Genomic DNA, 18,672 nt, shown 5'->3' with positions numbered 1-18,672 from the left:
CAGTAGAGCTTTATCTCCTTAACTCTTTGTTGTTGTTGTTCAGTCGCTCAGTTGTGTCCAATTTTGCGACCCCATGGACTGCAGCAAGCCAGGCCTCCCTGTCCATCACCAACTCCCAGAGTTTACTCAAACTCATGTCCATTGAATCGGTGACGCCATCCAACCATCTCATCCTCTACCGTCCCCTTCTCCTCCCACCTTCGGTGTTTCTCAGCATCAGGGTCTTTTCAAATGAGTCAGTTCTTCGCATCAAGTGGCCAAAGTATTGGAGTTTCAGCTTCAACATCAGTCCTTCCAATGAATATTCAGGACTGATTTCCTTTGGGATGGATTGGTTGGATTTCCTTGCAGTCCAAGGGACTCTCAAGAGTCTTGTCCGACACCACAGTTCAAAAGCATCAATTCTTTCGTGCTCAGCTTTGTTTATAGTCCAACTCTCACATCCATACATGACTACTGGAAAAACCATACCTTTGACTAGATGGACCTTTGTTGGCAAAGTAATGTCTCTGCTTTTGAATATGCTGTCTAGGTTGGTCATAACTTTCCTTCCAAGGAGCAAGCATCTTTTTTTTAATTTAAATTTATTTATTTTAATTAGAGGCTAATTACTTTACAATATTGTATTGGTTGATGTATACATAAACATGAATCCACCACAGGTGTACAAGTGTTCCCAATCCTGAACCCCCCTCCCACGTCTTTCCCCATACCATCCCTCTGGGCCATCCTAATTTCATGGCTGCAGTCACCATCTGCAGTGATTTTGGAGCCCCCCAAAATGAAGTCTGTCACTATTTCCATTGTTTCCCCATATATTTGCAATGAAGTGATGGGAGCAGATGCCCTGATCTTAGTTTTCTGAATGCTGAGTATTAAACCAACTTTTTCACTCTCCTCTTTCACTTTCATTGAGGCTCTTTAGTTCTTCTTCACTTTCTGCCATAAGGGTGGTGTCATCTGCATATCTGAGGTTATTGATATTTCTCCTGGCAATCTTGATTCCAGCTTATGCTTCTTCCAGCCCAGCATTTCTCATGATGTACCCTGCATATAAGTTAAATAAGCAGGATGACAATATGCAGCCTTGACGTACTCCTTTCCTGATTTGGAAACCAGTCTGTTCCATGTCCATGTCCTCAACTCTTTTGGGCAATGTGATACTTCTGAGTTAATTGGAATCAGGCTCCTTTGATCTCTGTGGGGCTGAGGAATGGTTTCATTGCTAAATAGCTGAATTGTAGACAAATAATTGGATTTTAAAGTTTTTTAAGGGAAAAAATTTAAATCACCTCAATATCCTTTTCATTGCCTCTGGAAACCAAGTGCTTGATTCCTAACCCTAATCCTAAGAGAGAAAACTGGAAGAAGAGAGCGTGCAACCTCCAAAGAATTAATGTCAGGCATATAAGCAGTCATACTTGCTCATGGCAGGGGGGATATCCTCGTATTTATTCCATTGAACTAGGACTTCCCAGGTGGCAGTCAACCCGCCTGTCAATGCAAAAGAAGAGATGCGTGTTCCATCCCTGGGGTGGGAAGATCCCCTGGAGGAGGACACAATAACCCACTACAGTATTCTTGCCTGGAGAATCCCATGGACCGAGGAGCCTGGTGGGCTACAGTCCATGGGTCTGCAAAGAGTTGGCCACAACTGAAGTGACTTAGCAAACAAGGAGAATACCCTTGTATTTATTCCATTGAACAGGATTTTTTGGTGTCAGCTGCCCTATCAATCTGCTTTACTCTACAGGAATGCAGTGACAGCTACCCCCTTTCTTTCCTCCAAAGTGTGGGGTCTTTGGGCCAGTGAGATATACCTCCTGGCTGAGAGCCCAACCCCTATCAATTTGGCTTGGATTTATTAAACTCCTTTACTAGAAAATTATGTATCACACAGACATTGAGCCCATATATAGTGAGTCCTGTCCTATATTTCTAACCTCCTCTGTGTTTGCACCTCTCTCTGTCCAGAATTTTCATGTTTCTCTGAATTTCCAAATCACCTGTGATAAAGTGCCCACTTCTCTTCCCCAGCTGCTCCCTTGTATTATTTATAATAGGCCCAGGAGAATGGGTTTGTTCAAATCACATAGTGATTATGTCAGAGAAGAGAGAGATTTGGCAGTGCTGTTTGGGAGTGGAAACATTAAAAAAATAAAAAGTGCTGGGCAAGAGTGGCCGCAGAAGGTGGGAAGTCCCCTGGTTTGATGACAGGCCTGGGCCACTGTTAAATACATGACCCAAGATCTTCAGGGACTGATGATTTTCATGTGAAAGAATTGTTTAAGAATAAACAAGTTAAAATTGTTATTGTCCCTTACTTTTCACTAGGACTAAGAAAAAAATTAAGTGAATTATCTTTTGAGAAGTATGACAAAGAAGACACTTGGGGGTAATGAAAACTTTCTGCTTGATCTCGTTCAATCAATACAAGCTCCAGGGGTCTCTGTTCAATGAAAAATTTCAAAAGACCTCTAGCCTTCCCACAAGCTTTCTGAAACCCATAACATAAATTCTGTAGCCACTGATGGATTTGTTTTCTTCAGAACACTGGCATTCAGTGTGAATTCGACATTTAAAAAGACCTTGGGACAAATGCCTAGGACACAAGTGGAAAAAGTCCTTGTTTATGAAAGTATTAATGATGCCAGGAATAATTCAGAAATTGCCGGGACTAAAATTCTACCTTGAAGTTGGGGATGGCTGGTTCCATGTATTTGCTATTTTAGTTTGAAGATCTATATAATTCTTTGCTGCTCTGAAGCTATTGTAGTTCCATAATTGATGAAGAAGTTTCTAAGTTTATCAATGCATTTTGAAGTCTAACTGAGCTAAGAACATGTCTTGTTTGTAAGCCAGCAAGTCTGATATTCAGTTTTATAACCTGTATTAATCCATCCTTCAATATGTGCGCTTGCCACCAACCTAATTCCCTGAGCCAGTAACCTCTGAGTCCAACTTGGTTCTTCTCTCTCCATACATCTTGTTCCTTCTCCCTGAATGTCTCCTGAATCTGTTTTCTTCTCATCAGCCTAGTTCAAACTTTCTTGGACTACTGCAAAAGCCTCTTAGTGTCCTTGCTGCTAATTTTGCTCCCCAGCTACCCTTAACCCAGGCTCCCTAAAGCAGCCTGTGTGCTCATTAACAGTGCAGACTATAGATGTCAGTCCGTGTCCTAAAACATGTTGTGGTTTAAAGTCTTATATCCTCAATATGGCTTTCAAGTATCTGTGTGATCCTACTCCTCCTTGCTTCCCCAACCTTGTCCTATTCAGTCTCTCCTTTCTAGCCAGGCTGGCTCTCCTTCAGCAACATGCCAAATTCTTTCTTGCTTTTGGCCCTTGGCCAATGCACTTTTCTCTACTAGGGACACTTTCTCATCTTCCCTTCTCCTCTTTGGCTTGTTGTTGTTCAGTCACTAAGTCATGTCTGACTCTTTGTGACCCCATGGACTGCAGCATGCCAGGCTTCCCTGTCCTTCTCTATCTCCCTGAGTTTGCTCAAACTCCTGTCCATTGAGTCAGTGATGCCATCCAACCATCTCATCCTCTTTCACCTCCTTTTCCTCTTGCCCTTTTCCAGCACCTCTTTGCCTATTAAACTATTCAACTTAAAAATTCAGCTTAGACTTGACTTCCTTCATTAAGTTCTTCACTTCTTCCATCACTCAAGCTACTTGGGATCACTTGCTTTAAGCCTTTACAAAATACTGCACCTTGTAGTACCATAAATCTAACATTTATGTAGTACCATGAATCTAATATAGATACATGCCTATTGGGTTGTTGGCTGTGTGGGGGCACGGGTGGGGTCTGTCTCATTCACAGAACCTGAAACATATCAGATGCTCCATAAATACTTACTGCATGCATGAAGGATCATAGAAATGGTTGGTCACCATCCCTTAAATGTGTCTTTCCTATAGAAGAAGCCCAAGTCAACAAAGTAAGGCAGAGGCATTACCCAGTCAATATAGATCAGTTCATGGGGATATGAAAATAGCTTTGATCCATGTTAACTTGACTCCCAAAGTAAATTCCCCAGGTGCAATAAAATAAAGTACCATTAGTCTCTCTCTCCGGAGAAGGCAATGGCACCCCACTCCAGTACTCTTGCCTGGAAAATCCCATGGACGGAGGAACCTGGAAGGCTGCAGTCCATGGTGTCGCTGAGGGTTGGACACATCTGAGCGACTTCCCTTTCACTTTTCACTTTCATGCACTGGAGAAGGAAATGGCAACCCACTCCAGTGTTCTTGCCTGGAGAATCCCAGGGACGGGGAAGCCTGATGGGTTGCTGTCTATGGGGTCGCACAGAGTCGGACACGACTGAAGCAACTTAGCAGTAGCATTCTCTCTCTCTCTCTTTTTAAAAGAGTATTTTTCAAGGTCTGTATCTTTCTTCTCTATTTTCTTTCAAACAAAAACATAGAAAGATATTTTTGTGCTGTGGAAATGGGTTAGAGACATATAACTCATACTATTTTGGTACTTAATCTCCTAAAAGCCTATCTTTTAACACACTGAAATTTACAACCATCCCAAACCATAATCTATTTCAAAAATATTGTCAAATAAAAAGTTTTGTTTTAAAAGATGAAAAAGTTTGTTGGCCTAGAATGGTGATTCCAGCTATAGAAGTGCCCTTGGTGACGTGCCTAGGGCTGAATCTCAGCCTCTGTAGTCATGAAACTTTGCTACCATAAAAAGAACTAAGGGAGAAATGATGCTGTTTCTGTTATCATGGGGTTTGCTTCAGTGAGGTGGACACCATTTCATCAGATGAAATGCCATGGATCTTGGCATCTCAAGATTAGCACCAGTTCATCTTTCTGTTGTGATTCTTGGCATTTTCAAGCAGTTGTTGTTGTTTTGCTTTGATAGAAACGTTAGCCTCATTCTTACCATGAGCAGCATCTCCTTGGGTTTTACACAAAGGATTCAATGCAGCTATAGCTTTCTGAATGACAGATGGAGACTTCAGATGGTTGTGTGAAAACGGCTCTCATCATGTTCCTGGAAGATTTCAGTGTTTACATTTATTACCAGCAGGTACATTCAGCATCATTAGCATGCCTGAATATCTCAATAATGAATTTAATTTACCATTTTGAGTTGAGAATGATTTAGGGGAGACATTTTCTTTAGTATATTTATGATTGTACCATTTGATTTTAGGAAATATTTTATATCTACATATCTGCTCCTCTTGGAAGTGTATGTGTGTGTGCCCAGTTACCCAGTTGTGTCTGACTCTGTGACCCCATGGGCTGTAACCCACCAGGCTCCTCTGTCCATGGAATTTTCCAGGCGAGAATGCTGGAGTGGATTGCCATTTCCCTCTCCAGGGGATCTTCCTTGACCCAGGGATCCAACCCGTGTCTCTGTTGTCTCCTACATTGGCAGGCAGATTCTTTACCACTGCACCACCTGGGAAACCCCTTTATACTAGATTTGCTGAATCAACATTTAATAAATCATCATAGTTCTCAAAACAACTTTAGTGTAAACTGCATTCATCCTCTGTGCATTTTCCCTTTACGTATACAGTAAACTTAGGGTTATTTAGACCATTGTTCAGTTCGTTGTTCAGATTCTGGAGCATTGAGATTCCCTTGTCTCTCCTCTTCTTTTCTTTTTCTCTGCCTTTTGGCCTGTTTGCATCTCCACAGAAGGAGGCATAGGAACAGAGAGTCTATCATACAGTCACTAGATGTTTATCGTGTGTATATGCTCAATGCTTGCTGTCTCTGCTTCATGGAAGCTTGCTGTCCTCCTGCAGAGGTGGTATCCATGATAAATTGTGATCCATTCAAATGGCTTATTATCAAGGTGTGATTTGGTTCAGACTACATGAGAGGTGTAAGGTGATGAGACCTAGAAGGGAAGGGCGAGGCTGAGAAGAGGCAGCATCTGAGTTGTAAAGGCTTCAGAGGATGAAGAAATTGAACAGAAATAAGATACAGAGGAGTAGAGCATTGTAGACCTGGAAGGGACCCAGTTTTTAGCTGAGAATTTGTGGTGGGCAAACAAGGGAAATGACTTTGGGGCCAGAGTGGGCTGGATTACAAGGGCTTTGATTGCTGATTAGGACTTGACTTTAGAGAGACGTGTAAGAGGATTTGGGGCTTTGTGTGGTAGGCTATGGGAAGACATTGATGATTTTAACCCAGTCCCTAAAACTGAAAAGAATTAGCATGATTCCTTGTAAGGAGCTTTGGCTAAAGCCTTGACAGAGCAAAAACTGAATGAAAGTTTGAAATTAAGTTTGGGGAGATTTGTCAGTTAACTTCAAAAGTTTTAATCCTTCTAGTTTTCAGAGATGACTGAGAATTAGCTTAATGTCATTTCTCCCCCTTCTTTATCTTGCCTCTTTATATGTTCACTGATGGGAGATTTGCATTTGAAAAGTTTTATTATAGATTCTGGTAGGGAAATTGTACATTGTTGATTAATGTATCTTTTATAATCCTTGCTGTTATTGTAACACTGCTAATTTTATTAACACTTTCTCAAAGGAAAAATGAAAGTGAAATAAATGCCCGTGCAACCCCTTCAATTATCTTGTCTGCCCTTGCTTTACTCACTTTGCTGAAATTCTAATGGAAAAAAAGGGGGCTGCTCACTAATTTTCTTTTCATGTGACATTCCAGCACTCCTCCAGTCCATTGCTATAATGAAAATTGGCAGCTCTTGAGAAAAGCAGTAACCATTCAGAAGACAGCACCTGCTCTGTGGACCATGAACAGAAGAGGAAGCTCTCCAGCCCAAATATGATGCCATTTTTCAAATTTTGAGAGGTAGCCCTGTTAGCCCTGTTCAAAGATTAGTCACTCTCAGAGCAGGAGATAGTCAGGCCATCTCATCCCAAATATCTTGTCATCCATGATCTCGCTCCCATGATCAAAAGTTTGAAGTTTAAGGGCCATAATACCTCAAGAGCATTATCCTTTCTCTTTGGACTTTTATCAAATTAGGGCACAAGATGCTTCAACAGCGTCAACATCAAAGACTATTAGATGCTTACCTGTTTTTCTTTTTTCATGGAACATTTATTTTCTATTCATTCATTCATTCATTTATGCTCTACAGCATGTAGGATCTTAGTTCCCCAACCGCAGATGGAACCCATGACCCCTACAGTGAAGGTTTGGCACCCTAACCACTGGACCGACAGGGAAGTCCCTGGAACATTCATTTACCAGTAGTTAAACCAAGATCAGATTGCTTCTGTATGAAGAACGACTAAGCTAGGATTTTATTGTGACAGGAATCGTGTTTTGACAAATGTACCAATTTAATGTTGAGCTTTGAAGGGGTTATCTTGGGTCTTTGTTTATTGCAATGGCGAGGCCATTGATCAGCATTTGCTAACAGCTCTTCTTTGGGAATTTCTTTGAAACAGTAAAGACACACAGAATACTTTGTGCTTAAACCTCACATAGTAGCAGTGTCTGCCACAGATTTTCACCAATTTTGCTCTGACTGGCTTTTGGCTATCCCCCAAATACTCTCCACTCTCAGAGCATGAGGCTATATCATCACAAAGATAGTCCAAAGAGTGTGCTTGAGGCTGCAATGGAAGTTTCTAGAGTGGGTCCCCAAGTGATTTTTATTAACAGATACATCAGCGGAAAAGCATCAAGATGACTAATGTGACCTGGAGAAAAAGCAACTAAGTGTACACATTTCTTTTGCATTCGTTACAGATAAGTGACCTAGTAATTAACAGCTTGGGATGTGGAGCTAGACAAACTGGGTTTAAATTCTAATGCTGCTACCTGGCAATGAGAGTCTTAGATTCCTCAGGGTAAAGGGAGGTTGGGATAGGTGTTTTTTAGGTTTATATTTATCCTGAAATGCAGTTAAACTAAATTGAATGTATGTATGTATGTTTGTGTCAGCTTCCCTGGTGGCTCATTGGTAAAGAATCCGTCTGCCAATACAGGAGACACAGGTTCAATCCCTGGGTCAAGAAGATCCCCCAAGAGAAGGAGATGGCAACCTACTCCAGTATCCTTGCCTGGGAAACCCCATGGACGAGGAGCCTGGCAGGCTGTAGTTTATGGTGTTGCAAAGAGTCAGACATGACTGAGTGAGCATGCACTGTTACCAGTGTGAAACTGTCATTGTGATGATCCCTCCTGTTCTCTATGGCCTAAACTTCCTGGATGCCTTCATTGGTTGCTCTCCTCTGCTTTTCTCCTTTTCCTCTGATGCCTTTCTTATCCCTCTATAAGTCTTTGTTCTCCTCCCTGTCATCATTTCTCTCTCTTTATTCCATGGTTGCCTCTTGCGAATCTTTTCTGTCTTGTGAGTGAAGAGTGGGTCTGCTTCCGTGGCACACAGAGGGAGTGAGGATGAGCAGGTCTGTGGAATCTCCTCGGGCGTCACCACTTGAGTGCTAAGCTGGACACCTCCTTGGTAAGGAGGGCCGAGTCTGAGGCCTCTCCTGCCTGCGTTGCCACCTCCTGCACTGCTCCTGTGATGGGAAGAAGGTGCACATCCTCCTTTTGCCAGTGTCAGCTCCTCTCTCCTTAAGCATTTACTTTTCCCATCAGTGTAAGAAAAACAAACCAGCTCCAATGAAATTAGTTTCCTGTCCTATCTTTGGAGTTAATTTAACTTTGGGACTGTAATTCAGAGCCAGGGTGTCAGGACCTACCACAGGGAAAACTTAGGATTTTTCAAGGAAGGGGAAGTTTGAGAAGTATATTCACTATTATGATGGGAAAAAAAAAAAGAAAATCACTCAGTCCGATTCTTTGTGACCCCATGGACTATCCAGTCCATGGAATTCTTCAGGCCAGAGTACTGGAGTGAGTAGCCCTTCCCTTCTCCAGTGGATCTTCCCGACCCAGGAATCGAACTGGAGTCTCCTGGATTTCAGGCAGATTCTTTACCAGTTGAGCTATCAGGGAAGCCCATATTATGATGGGAAGTTGAAGCCAAAAAAAACAAACAAACAAACAAACCCACCAAACACTGTTACTTTCTTAAATAAAACTGCAGGAAATAAGCTAGACTTACCAGCCTTGCTTTGTGCTGATATGATAGGCTTTGTCTTTGGAATGATAGAAACTATCAAGAGGAGGCTTTAGTGTTCACTTATTAGGGTTTATCTTTGGAATGAAGGGAAAGGCTACCCACTACAGTATTCTGGCCTAGAGAATTCCATAGGCTATGTCCCTGGTATCACAAATAGATGGACAGAACTGAACAATTTTCACTTTCTTTCTTTCTTGAAATGATAGAAATTATCAAGAGGAGGCTTTAGTTTTCAGTTATTTATTTATTTATTTTTGAGGAGGAAGCTGCATGAGAATATTATATTCACCAAATAGGGAATATGCTTTAAAAAAAAAAAAAAGTACAAAAACTGTTGTGAAACATTGGTTATAGAGTTAGCAAAAATGACCATCACATCCCAAGCAAGAGAGCCCGACTGGGAAGCTCCTAGGAGACCCATTCCTATGTTTAATGAGAAGCTAATCTAAGAGAAACTGTCTGAGACTGACGGACCCCTTGTATTTGTTTGGGGGATTTTAATTTGATGTTAACCTGCTCATCACAGAAAATTCACAGGAGGTCTCAACCATAAAGAGCACCACTTTATACTTCAGTAAGTAGAATTAATGATCCCTGCATGAACTGGAGATAGGAAATTGATGATAACCTCCTTTGGGTTTTTCCATTTACCCCAATGTCATTGGCTATTTCATCATACTTCAAGAAAAATGAAACACTACTAGTTGTACTCGAAGCTATAAAAATCTCTAGTTTCATCAAAGCGAATTTCCCAGATATTGATACTTACTATATTTAGCTTTGCTATTATATCCTACTTACCCAATAACATATAATTATTTGACTATTATTCATTAAAGGGCAGACAAGTATTTGGTATAAGTGTGTGCTGTATGCGTGCTCAGTCGTGTCTGACTCTTTGTGACCCCATGAACTATAGCCTGTCAGGCTCTCTGTGGGATTTTCCAGTCTAGAATACTGGAGTGGGTTGCCATTTCCTCCTCCAGGGGATCTTCCTGATTCAGGGATCAATACTGCATCTCCTGCATTGGTAGGTGGGTTCTTTACCACTGAGCCACCTGGGAAGCCCTGGTATAAGTGTAAACTCCAGGACATTAGGTTTTGATTGTAGCTCTTCTGATAGACATCTTGAGCTTCCCTTTATACAAGATATCTTGGGTTATGAGGAATAAATGGGGAGAAAGCATCATAGAATGAAACCATATTGGATTCAAATAGATATGGCTATGAATCTTGGCTCTGACATTTGATAGTAGACTTGGGAGATATATCTAACTTGCTTTGAACTTCAGTTTCCTCATCTATTGCATAAGGCTAATAGGACTCTCTCAGCAGGGATTTTGTGAGTTTTGAAGACATACTTGGAAAGCACCTAGCAAAATACCTGATATGTAGGACATTACAGAAGCTCAGTTTTATCACTAAGTATGTTGACTGAATTCTTTAGCTAATATTGAAGTTTAACTTGTTGAATAATATGCATAATATGAAAAGTGAAAAACTTTCATTTTTGCTCAGTCATGTCTGACTCTTTATAACCCCATGGACTAAAGAGTCCCATGGAATTCTCCAGGCCAGAATACTGGAGTGGGTAGCCTTTCCCTTCTCCAGGGGATCATTCCAATCCAGGGATCAAACCCAGGTCTCCACATTGCAGATGGGTTCTTTACCAGCTGAGCCAGAATGGAAGCCCAAGAATACTGGGGTGGGTAGTCTATCCCTTTTCCAGGGAATCTTCCTGACCCAGGAATCGAACTGGGGTCTCCTACATTGTAGGTGGATTCTTTACCAACTGAGCTACCAGGGAAACCCTTGTGCATAATATATTCATTGTTAAATACACATGCTTACATTGATCCCAAAGCATTATCTCATGTGTCCTGAAACTCTTGTCTATTGATGTACATAGTGATAACTACTTATTGATAAAAGGGTGTGCATATACCCTGCTTTCACAAAAATTAGAACCACACATTCAGATACTTATGTACAACTACACAGTAATCCACTCCTTTTGGGAGAAGACTGAATCTGTTTTCAGACATGGTGTACCAGGAGATGCAAGGTGGGACAGAGAGGCCAACAGCACTTTCCACTCAGCCCACTGGTGATGATGCTGTGATACCCAAGCAAGGGCAGCTGAGAGGTGCCTCAGGAACAGAGTTTGGCCCTGTACTGTTGTCTTCAGCAGATACAGATGCAGTCTGACTGAGCTCCAGTCCTTTGGAGCCTCTGACACTGCAAAAACCTCTGCTTTTTCAACTGCAAAGTGGTTAGCAGGATATGAAAGGCAGACTGACCTGATGCCAGGCAGAGCTGGTTTTTGTGAACTTGGATTTGTAACTGGTACCCCCAACTACACCAAGTTCGGCTCCATGCTGTGAACATCTCCTGAATAGTGAGTAAGCTTATTAAGAGTAGGGCCCATGTCTTCTGGCTCTGTTCTCTGTCTGGGAACTCTCTGCACTCAGGATAAACTTGATCAGGAAGGGGGAGAGGAGATGTGGCTCTGTAAGTTGGTCAGTCATTGATTGCCAACTGACTCTTGCTGTCCGGTGCTGACGCTAACAGATTAGCTGCCTGGGCTTCTCTTGCTAAGAACCACATGACCTTTTTCTGGCCCTTTCAATGTCAGGCAAGGGAAGAGAGACCAGAAAGATGTTAATCAATTATGATTGTCTTTGTTAATGGCAAAAGGGATAAGATTTTGCAGGGTGACCAATAAATCTATTATCAAAGATCATGTGTATAAATTTTTTTCAATGAAAAACATCTTTACTGTGTTTTGCTGATTATGTAAATAATGCAGATTTTTAAAAAAATGTTCACACAAAGCCAAGAAATAAAAGGATAAAAGTAGAAATCAACTGGCATGCCATCATTCTGAGTTGGATCCTGTTAACATTTGGTGATCTAGTGTTTGACGAAACTTTTTATGCATATAGATGCAGAAATAGCTGATTTCATACAGATACTATCATAATACTATTTATTAAATTTGAGAGCATAACTTTTTCTGTCATTGTATTAAAATGGTAAATATACTGCATCTTGCTTTTCTCAGTATCATGTTAATAAGATTGAATCTAGATGTTTTTTGATCCTCAGTACTACTGACATTTTTTGTTGTGGAGGGGCTCTCCTGTGCATTGTAGGATGTTTAACAGCATTGCTATCCACTACCTACCAGGTCACAGCAGTGCCTAGCTCTATCTACACCCCTCCCTACCCCCAGATGTCCCTGAAGAAAAAAATTGTCCCTGGTTGAGAGCCACTGATCTGGATTCTCTTCAATAGCTGGATAATATTTCATAGTATGGATGTGCCACTTTTTATGAAATCATTCCTTTCATGGTGCTCATTGATTTATTCTCAGTACCTTTTTTGCCTATTAAATTTATGATTTAGATGGTGCTGCCTTTGGTCCATGGTTATCATTCAGAAAACTGAAAGGCTTGCTGAGGCAAACCCATGCCTCTGCCTTTGCAGACAGCACTGGATGATCTCATTCACTTTATTCCTGAGTGAGCCCAGAGAACACCTGCAAATGAGCAAAGCTGACGACTGGCTTGTGACACATTGGGAAGCCATGTCCCATCTGTCCTGGGCAAGTGGTCTTCAGTCCCAGATGATGGCAGTCAGGTGGGAATAAAGGCTCAGTTTCTCCAAATATGGGCTTCCCAGATGGCTCAGTGGTGGAGAATCTGCCTGCCAATGCAGGAGATGGAAGAGACTCAGGTTCAATCCCTAGGTTGAGTAAGAGACTTGGGTTTGATCCCTGGGTTGGTAAGATCTCCTGGAGGAGGAAATGGCAACCCACTTCAGTATTCTTGCCAGGATAATCCCATGGACAGAAAAGCCTGATGGGCAACAGTCCTTAGGGTTGCAAAGCATTGGACATGACTGAATGACTGAGCACTTACCCATCACCAAATATATAATTTTCAAGAGAAACTGGAAATCTGTATTTTATGTTTAAAAATGTTTCAACATTTTAAGATTGGAAACTAATTTTTTGAAATATACTATACAGGATAAGTAAAACTAGTCTCCTGCCCAAATCTGGCTCACTGGTGGCCAGTCTACAATATCAAAATAGGTGTCTACCACTGGTTGAAATCCCTGTCTTCTTGGGCTTTCAGTCCTTTGACTAGTCACTAGTGGTGAGGATCTTGTACAGCTTTTTGCCAGTGAGCATTGACCTTTGACCCACCTGGTGTGCAGTGATGCTTCCTCCTGCTAGGTTCCCATCCTATTTCAGAGAGACCTCAGACTCCCATTGCCTATATTGTCTCCCAGTTCCAAATGCTTATCTGAGCTACCCAGGTGCTTCAGGGCCACTGACTTATGTGTTCTCAGGAGAAGCAGGGTCAGTGCTGTTTGATGCCTTGGACTTCTTCTCTCTCCACGGTGCCTAGAGTGGCTCTGTGGGAGGGAGTGTTTACTGGGATCGGTGGCTTTCAGCAGCTTAGGAGCTGCATAGCTCTTTGGAATCTGTTGTTCATTTAGAGAGCATATGGCTAATTTATTTACCTGGGTTTCCTCCCAGATAAAATTTTAAAATCAGAAGGGATGTTGGCAATCTCTCAGTGTAATGCTTTCATTTCACACTTGGGGAAAAGCAAGGGAGAAGGGAAGTGACTTAGCAGAGGTTCCACGTCTATGTCAAAATCCATATAGTCAAAGCTATGGTTTTTCCAGTAGCCATGTATGGATGTGAGAATTGGATCATAAAGAAGGCTGAGCACCAAAGAATTGATGCTTTCAAACTGTGCTGTTAGAGAAGACTCTTGAGAGTCCCTTGGACAGCAAGGAGATCAAACCAGTCAATTCTAAAGGAAATCAACTTCACTGGAAGGACTAATGCTAAGACTCCAAGACTTTGGCCACTTGATGCAAAGAGGTGACTCATTGAATAAGACCCTGATGCTAGGAAAGATTGAAGGCAGGAGGAGAAGAGGGCAACAGAGGATGAGATGGTTGGGTGGTATCACTGACTCAATGCACATGAGTTTGAGCAAACTCCAGGAGATGGTGAATAATAGGAAAGCATAGCATGCTGCAGTCCAGGGGTTTGCAAAGAGTCGAACATGACTAAGCAACTAAACAACCACAGCTATGCCAAGCTTCAGCAGCCCTCCTGGCCTCCCTTTCCAGGGTATCTTGACCACAGCCTCTATTGGGTCACTTTCAAAGAAATCCTCTTTATTTTTCTACCTTTCATGTGATTTGTCTGGTTGCTCACATATCTATGATACATCTCTGGGAGGCAACTCTTAGGTGTGGGTGTTAATTTGAGTTTTTGCCAAACCAATTAACCCCCTCCTACCTTAAGTCTTTTAAAACAACAGCCTTGTTCTTCTATTTAGGCCTTTTTAAAAATTAATTTTTGTTGGAATGTAGTTGATTACAGTGTTGTCTTAGTTTCTGCTATACAGCAAAGTGAATCAATTATACATATATATGTATATGTATAATTGAAGAACAATATGTATAATAGAAGAACAAGGCTGTTGTTGAATTGTGGTGTTGGAGAAGACTCTTGAGAATCCCTTGGACTGCAAGGAGATCCAACCAGTCCATTCTAAAGGAGATCAGTCCTGGGTGTTCTTTGGAAGGAATGATGCTGAAGCTGAAACTCTAGTACTTTGGCCACTTCATGCTAAGAGTTGACTCATTGGAAAAGACTCTGATGTTGGGAGGGATTGGGGGCAGGAGGAGAAGAGGGCAACAGAGGATGAGATGGCTGGATGGCATCACCGACTCAATGGACGTGAGTTTGAGTGAACTCCGGGAGTTGGTGATGGACAGGGAGGCCTGGTGTGCTGCCATTCATGGGGTCGCAGAGTCGGACATGACTGAGCGACTGAACCGAACTGAACCAAAATCTTTTTTACAGTCTTTTCTCATATAGGTCATTACAGAATATTAAGTGGAGTTCCCTATGCTATACAGTAGGTGCTTATTAGTTATATATTTTATGTATAGTTGTGTGTACATGTCAATCTCAATCTCTCAATTTATTTCTTCCCCTTTCCCCCTTCATAACCATAAGTTTGATTTCTATATCTGTGACTCTATTTCTGTTTTGTAAATAGATTCATTTGTACCATGTTTTTTGATTCCACATATAAGTGATATCATTTGATATTTGTCTTTCTCTATCTGACTTACTTCACTCAGTATGACAATCTCTAGGGCCATAGGGTCCATCCATGCCACTGCAAATAGCTTTATTTCATTCTTTTTCGTGGCTAAGTAATATTCCACTGTGTACGTGTACCACATCCTCTTTATCCATTCCTCCATCAGTGGACATGCATTGTTTTAAAGAGGAGGATTTTGGCTTGGGTATAGATTAGAGAAAAATTTGGGGTGTTTTACTACCCTAAAGATTAGATTATATCAAATACTAGATGCTGTTTCAGTAAATTAGATATTGAGCTGGTGATGATTTTGAAGACACAGCAATATGTGATAACTAGCAATATGTGATAACTAGGATTGAGTTGACAGACAGCTTACCCCTTTGGTTGGAAATGTGCTGAACTCTGGTCCCTATGGATTTGACTTGCTAGTTTTCTGAACACAGAGCTGCAAACAACTCTTAGCTGCTTAAGAAACAGGCATATTAAGCAGCCTTGTAGGAATGCCATGTTGTAGAATAAGCTTTTATTCCAGTGCCCACTCTTCTGCAAGGATGCTGTCAGCACAGTCTGAGAAATGCTTTAGAGACTGCCCACCAGCTTGACACCCACGTTGGCCAAATCAGAACCCTTAGGAATCTGACTGTTTGGCAGTGGTTGCAACAGTAGAAGTGATGGCATCAGAAGACACACACTATTCCAAGGAGTAGAAAATGTCCTCGACTGAGGGTCTAGAGACCTGGATTCCCCTAATCCCTTAGCTTCTCTGAGCCTTAGTAGAATTCTCTAGAGCATAGGGACTAAAGTAAATTGCCTTTTCCATCACTTGGAGATGCTATTGAAGCCAATGTGCATGCATGTGTACACCCACACAGGTGTGTGTTTCTTACAGATGAAATTAGGTCCCTCCAAAGTTCACATGTTAAAGTACTAACTCCCAGTTCCCTCAGAATGTGACCTTATTTTCACAAAGAGTTGTTGCAGATACTATTATTTAGTTGAAACAAGATTATACTAGAGTAACATAGACCCTCTAATTCAATATGACTGGTGTCCTTTAAAGGGGACACTTGGACACAGCCATGCACACAGGGAAACGTTGATGTGCAGATTGAAGTGGAGAGAGGCCTGAGTTCGATCCTTTCTTAGCTCCCTGAAAGGGAGCATGGTCCTGCTAACACCTTGATCTTGAATTTCTAGGCTTTAGAACTATGAGACAAGCTTCTGTTTACTACTCAGTTTGCAGTACTTTGTTATGACAGTCCTAGAAAACTAATGCAATATGTATATATAAATATATAAACACACACACACACAAAATGACTTGAGATGTTTAAGGTTCATCAGCAACCTCTAGTACATCTTGTTATTATTTAGTTGCTAAGTCATGTTGAACAATTTGCGACCCCATAGCCCACCAGCCTCCTCTGTCCATGGGCTTTCCCAGGCAAGAATATACTGGAGTTGGGTTGCCATTTTCTTGTACAGGGGATCTTCCTAAGCCAGGGACTGAACCCATGTCTTCTGCATTGCAGGCAGATTCTTTACCACTGAACTACCAGGGAAGCCGCTAGTATGTCTTGGGCCAGTATACACCTGGTAATGGCAGTGTCGAGTTAACTTGTTCATAATAGTAGGCTGGGCTGATCTTGGGGCATAGGTAGATGGATAGACAGAACAGATAGACAGTAAGATCCCTGTGGGCAAGGACTATATTAGTTGTACTTGGCACCTTATGCTTAGTGCCCAGCACAAGAATTCAGCCCCTAGTTTTGATGCTGTTTGCAGAATGGACTAAATATGATCAGAGAGTATTACTCAGCCATTAAAAAGAATACATTTGAATCAGTTCTAATGAGGTGGATGAAACTGGAGCCTATTATACAGAGTGAAGTAAGCCAGAAGGAAAAACATAAATACAGTATACTAACGCATATATATGGAATTTAGAAAGATGGTAACAATAACCCGGTGTATGAGACAGCAAAAGAGACACTGATGTATAGAACAGTCTTATGGACTCTGTGGGAGAGGGAGAGGGTGGGAAGATTTGGGAGAATGGCATTGAAACATGTAAAATATCATGTAAGAAACGAGTTGCCAGTCCAGGTTCGATGCACGATACTGGATGCTTGGGGCTAGTGCACTGGGACGACCCAGAAGGATGGTATGGGGAGGGAGGAGGGAGAAGGGTTCAGGATGGGGAACACATGTAAACCTGTGGCGGATTCATTTTGATATTTGGCAAAACTAATACAAATATGTAAAGTTTAAAAATAAAATAAAAAACAATAAACCCATAATAAATATGATCAGAGAAATTATTGTAAAAACATTTTCTTTTCCTTTTTTTTAACTGAGAGAAAATTTGCTTCACAAAACTTCATCTGTTTAAAGAGTAAAATCTAGTATTTCTTTTTTACTATACTCACTAAGTATGTATGTGTGTTATATGTGTGTGTGTGTGTGTGTGTGTGTATTCTCACCAACACTTGTTATTTTCTGGGTTTCTTAAATAGTCATTCTAATGGTTGTGTCTGTGGTTTTGATTTGTATTTTCTGAACAGTTAGTGAGACGAGTATCTTTTCATGTGCCTGTTGGCCATGTGCATATCTTTGGAGAAATGTCTGTTCAAATTGTTCTCTATTTTTTAAATGTTATTTTTGCTGTTGGGTTTAGGAATCCTTTATACATTCCGGTTATGGAAACTTTATTAAATTTGTAATTTGTGAGTATTTTCTATGATGGATACTCCATTTCTTCTAAGGGATTCCTTCCCACAGTAGTAGATATAATGGTCATCAGACTCAGGAAGGCCGAGAGGAACTGCTCCACGTTCAAAGTCAGGAGGGGTGGCTGTGAGGAGATACCCCTCATCCAAGGTAGGAGCAGCGGCTGCGCTTTGCTGGAGCAACCGTGAAGAGAAACCCCACGTCCAATGTAAGAGAAAGCCAAGAGAGGCAGTAGGTGTTGCAAGAGCGCAACAAGGGCAGACACACTGAAACCATAATCACAGAAAACTAGTCAAATGATCACATGGACCACAGCCTTGTCTAACTCAATGAAACTAAGCCATGCCGTGTGGGGCCACCCAAGACGGATGTGTAATGGTGGAGAGATCTGACAGAATGTGGTCCACTGGAGAAGGGAATGGCAAACCACTTCAGTATTTTTGCCTTGAGTACCCCATGAACAGTATGAAAAGGCAAAATGATAGGATATTGAAAGAGGAACTCCCCAGGTCGGTAGGTGCTCAATATGCTACTGGAGATCAGTGGAGAAATAACTCCAGAAAGAATGAAGGGATGGAGCCAAAGCAAAAACAATACCCAGTTGTGGATGTGACTGGTGATAGAAGCAAGGTCCGATGCTGTAAACAGTAATATTGCATAGGAACATGGAATGTTAGGTCCATGAATCAAGGCAAATTGGAAGTGGTCAAACAAGAGATGGCAAGAGTGAACGTCAACATTCT

The 18,672-nt window shown here is 41.5% G+C and overlaps 1 long non-coding RNA gene across 1 annotated transcript in view; it reads left to right on the top strand.

Moving 5' to 3' along the window:
* Positions 1 to 17,186, top strand: part of LOC139176415 (uncharacterized) — a 70,614-nt gene extending 53,428 nt beyond the window's left edge. Inside the window, exon 4 of the long non-coding RNA XR_011560885.1 lies at positions 6,656 to 17,186. This is a non-coding gene — a long non-coding RNA (uncharacterized lncRNA). The remainder of the gene's footprint in view (positions 1 to 6,655) is intronic.
* Positions 17,187 to 18,672: the final 1,486 nt, after the last annotated feature.

This window comes from Bos indicus, chromosome 2 (genome assembly GCF_029378745.1).
Source record: "Bos indicus isolate NIAB-ARS_2022 breed Sahiwal x Tharparkar chromosome 2, NIAB-ARS_B.indTharparkar_mat_pri_1.0, whole genome shotgun sequence".
NCBI lineage: Eukaryota > Metazoa > Chordata > Mammalia > Artiodactyla > Bovidae > Bos > Bos indicus.
Note: the sequence above shows the minus strand (reverse complement) of the source record. Positions and strands in the feature narration are given on the sequence as shown.